Genomic DNA, 4,922 nt, shown 5'->3' on the forward strand with positions numbered 1-4,922 from the left:
TGCTACTTAGCTCTCTTCTTCAGTAGTTCACCTAGGGTATCCATTTGATTAGGGGTGAGGGTAGAGATATCCCAATTTGTAATAACTATGTCCTCATCCAAATCAATTACTTCCTCTTCTTTACCTTTTTTCTTCACAATGGTATAAACAATTTGTTTTCCCTTTTCTAAGACTTGAGTACTCGATTGAGACCAGTTCTCGACTACATTGTACTAGCTATGGATACTCTTGGAATAGAAATAATTGTAGAAATTGATGGATTAGCAAAAAATGTAGAAACAACACTAACAATAGGAATACCTTATTGCTGCTCGGTCAAGCCTGATGATGGAGGAACTTGCTGCTCAATAGATGAAGTGCTGGGTGTAAGATTTGATGATGAACAAATCCATAGACCCTAGATATCCTGCATGCAAATAACCTGTTATAAGGAAGAAATAAATGCAGAGAGAGAAGGGCTTTGTCAACAAACAAGAAAATTGTATTTGCTTGTGCAAACCAAAATGAATGAAATTACAATCGATCAATCCTTATGAAAGAGATAAAAACCCTAAAAGGGAAGCCCTAAGAGGTAAAATCCATTTAATAATTACTAATTAATTATTAAATGTGAATGCAAAAAAGCATAAAGGAGAAATCTTAAGAAGGAAGAAAAGATAATTTAATAAATGAAATAAAATTAATCTTTTTCTCTAACACCCCCCTTAAGATGAGCAATAATGTAGCTATAAACAATGCAAGGACACTATAATGCTAAAAGAAAACTTGAGTCCCAACAACAAGACCTGATGAGGTACCCAATCACAATCAAATCTTTATGAAATAGAGAAATAGAGAAAACCTAGTGGGAAAAACCCTACTCCAAAAAGAGATAGAAAAGGATGCACAAATGAAACATCTCAAGACAATCTCTCAAGACCATAAGTATAATGAAAGCCTCCATGATAGAAGCTTGAGACTCCATAGCCCCTCCAGAATGGTAGAACTCCTATGTCGATGAATATACCAATGTGGCTCCAACATGAAGGAAACAAAGGTAGTGGACAAGGATGATAAAACCCATTTATGTTAGGTGTAGGTGGAAGTCCTAGCTGATGCTCAAAGGAGAAAGCATGAAAATCCTGAAATGGAATCTCCAATGGAGGTGGTATAACAAGTGTACTGAATTTTTCATTTGAGAGGACATGTATGTCCTCTGATATATCCTCAACAACTGTAGTAGGTGGCTCAATGATTAGATCTGCAATAGTAGGAAATGTTGAAGAGTAATCCTATGTAAGAGATGGAATTTGAATAGGAGGTGAAGGTGTAGAAGTCACAGCACTAGTCTCAAGAACAACACATAAGTTCAAGAGACCCAACTTCACCTTAGTAGACTCTTGTAAAAAAGGAGAGTTTTTTTCTGATAGTGGAGATGGTGGACCAAAATGTGAGAAGGAATATAGGTAGGAAGCATGATCAATAGTCCCTATAGCAATAATATTTCTTGTCTCACTATCTATGATGTGCACTAAATCCTGTGCAAACTCAACTGTCTTCCTTGCCCCACTATGTGTAATATGATAAGTAGAGAGAAGGTTAGAGGTTAAAGATGGAACACAAAGTAAATCATGAAATGTACCATCATTAATGCCAATAGAACCTTTCCCACATAGAATCATAACAATGTTGTTCCCCATCAAAATGTGTGGATTAGGAGAAGCCTCAAAAGAAGAGAACAAATCCTAAGAAGATGCCATATGGTGTGAAGCACTTGAATCTAGTAACCATCTAGAAGAGGGTGGAGTAGTTGTTGCGCATAGTGTATGACCTTTTCCTAAATCTTTACCATACAACTAAAATGATGATGATGATGAAGATCTATGAGAAGTAGAAGGAATATCAATGTTGCTCTTTGAAGGAGAGCTATCAAATTTGAAACCTATTTGGCATAGCCATCTAACTTCTTCTCATAGCAATGTGACTCATCATGATTAGGCTTATTACAATAAGTACACTTTGGTCTTTCTGGATTTGATTTACCCCCTTTAGGAGGAGGTGGCCCTAATGAACTGTGAGTGTTGGAATTAATCAGAGACTCTATAGAATGAGATTTTTGAGTCTTCTCCTTCATCCTTGAAGATGGTTGAGCTACCAATGCATGAGTCTGTGAGCCTTTACGAGAATCCAACTGAGAGAGCTAACTTTCTCTCAAGTCAAATGATCACGAAAAACCTCAAAGGATGGCATGAAACATATATTACCCAAAGAATCTTTGGTGGAATAGAAGGTAGAAGCAAAAATTTGAAAGTTTCCATGAAGCTTAGAAAGAATAAGATAAATGCACTTATTGTTAGTCTTGGTCTTCCCACAACCCTACAATAAAGATCTCTATTGATTGAACTTCATCAAGAAGTTTCTAATGGAAGGAAAATAATCTAGTACAAGAGAGGTGAGCTCTACATCAAATCAAAGTGCCTTGAACTCATTCACTGTACCAAAGAAGCATTCAAGCTTAGTCCACATAGCTAGAGGGGTATTGCACTCATCAAGATGAAATTGTAGACTTTCATAAACCCATAAAAAAATCAATCCTATTACCTGATCCATCTTTTTCCTATGTTGCATGACCTCAAAAGGCCTCTATAAAACTGGTTACACTACATCTAAGCAAGGCCACAACCCTTTTGACTAGAGAAGTCATGTCATCAAGATCTTCCATGTGTGATAGTTATGAGGGGTCAAAAGTTCTAGACAAGAAGAGGTATCGACCATTTTTTTAGAAGGTATTGGATTGATTTTGAAAAAATTCTCATTTACTGATGTAAATAATAGAAACAAAAATACAAAACATCCCCCACAATACTAAAAACCAAACCCCATCCACTAGAAGGAATACATAAACAAGAAAAGAGAAAAAAAAAAATTATAATCACATGTATCTTTGAGGAATACTGATGAAAAATATCAAAGAATCTAAATAGGGCTAGAGAAGAGCTTTCCAACACCTTTTCTGGATCAAAAAATGGAGCTATAATGAACAATTTACACCCCTCAGAAGATGACAGACATCAATAAAATTCAAGCATAAAATTCAACCACCATTTTACCAAACTAGGAAAAAATCCAAAAAATACCTATACCATTCTCTCTATCTCTGAATCAACTTTTTGACACTTCTTTCATATTGAAAAAAGTCCCTCGTATGCTTAAGATATCTCAAAAAAATTAACAAGCCCCTCAAAAGCACATAAAAAAGAATAGTAAATTTAAAAAAATTCAACCACCCTCCGAGTGGAGCAGTGGTGGTGGCCTAGTGGCAAGAGAGTAGTAGAGCCCCTCATGGGAGGCAGAGTGGTGGCCAATGGGTCGAGCAGTAGCGGCTAGAGCAGCACCAAAAATTGGCCACTAGAAGTGTTGAATGTGATGCCAAAAATTAGAAATCGCTATGGTTAAAGGGAACAAGGCCATGTGGTTTTGAAATTGCAACATATTTCTAAAACACATTTAAAAAAAGTTTTTTTTGATAAAAAATGTATCTCGATTTGTGTGTAGGGGTCATATGACCCTGCTGTGTAATTTTTTTGCCTCCCAAATCAATGTTGTCCAAAATGATGTTGATCTCAAATTGGTTTTGACAAGTGAGTGTCAACACACTTAGGTTATTTACTTAGTTCATGTCAAACAAGTAGTACATGCTAAGCATAACATGTATATATTAGAACATGTTGAGTCCATAGTGAGTGCCAAGCCACTCATGTGCCAAGTCACTCAAGTGTCAAGTAGATAGTGTATGTCGAGTGACACAAGAGCCAAGTAAACAGTGGATGCCAAATGATATAGATGTCGAGTCACAACATAGAGATTAGTGTATGCTGAGCATCAGACACTTTAGATGCTGAGTGACACAATTTTGACATATTTGTTTATAATGGCACAAACAACTATGTAAACCAATTTTGAGTTGACTTAAGATTGAATTATGATATTTTAGAGACAAAGACGAATCTTAAGATGGATTCCCAATGCAATTACATACATCTAATCAAAAAAAGGGAAGGTTTAAGCAGCAAAATGGATGAATCACAATAGTTGATTCATACCTAACCCTAAGTCACCAAAGTGTTCTTAAGGAGGACAAACCCTAAACTCTCTAGCATGTGTAAGGAGTATGAAGGAGCAAAGAGAGTAGTTTGCATGCATGAAAAAGAACATTCATGGTGGCTAAGGAGTTATGAAGTAAGATTGCATTGCATAATCAATTAGAGCATAATAAAGGAAATAGAAGAGTATATAGAAAAGAGATATCTATCAAGAAGGATTGAGAAGACAATAGTTTAGAGGTGATTGATCATCAAGCAACCAAGTGCTAACCATAGGATCATTGCTGAATCATTCCAGTAGGTGAATCAGTTAAATCTCTTAACAGAGTAGTCCTAACAGGCTAAATTGAAATCCTCTAACAAGTTGCTTACTTAATTTTGAGTTGAAGTGCTTTAACAAGACACACTTCTAACATAGTGTTGAAATCATTTAATAGGGTGAGACCTAACAATCTTTGTAAGCCTTTAACAGGGTAGACCTTTCATAGGGTAGATCTTGTTTCATGGTCAAAACATTGTAACCTTCATTGGATACACTTTATTACTGCAGTAGTGAAGATTTGTGGCTTCATCCCCACTTCTCATTGGAGGGTTTCTGTGTGAATGTTTACTTGCTTATATGTTTTATATGTACATGCTTTACATGATATTTCAATTTACTTGGTAAATGTATGAGATGGATGGGTGGTGAAAGTTTTTATGGGTTCAAGTTTAAACTACTGATTCACCCCCCCTCTCATATGTTTACCTTTCCTATTGTAATTCCAACAAACAGACAAACTTTATATGAAAATGGGGGTTTTGACACCTTTTGAATACAACTATGAGGTCTGTTTGGCC

Source organism: Cupressus sempervirens, chromosome 11 (genome assembly GCF_028749045.1).
Source record: "Cupressus sempervirens isolate cs-2001-9-10 chromosome 11, ASM2874904v1, whole genome shotgun sequence".
In the NCBI taxonomy this organism is placed as follows: domain Eukaryota; kingdom Viridiplantae; phylum Streptophyta; class Pinopsida; order Cupressales; family Cupressaceae; genus Cupressus; species Cupressus sempervirens.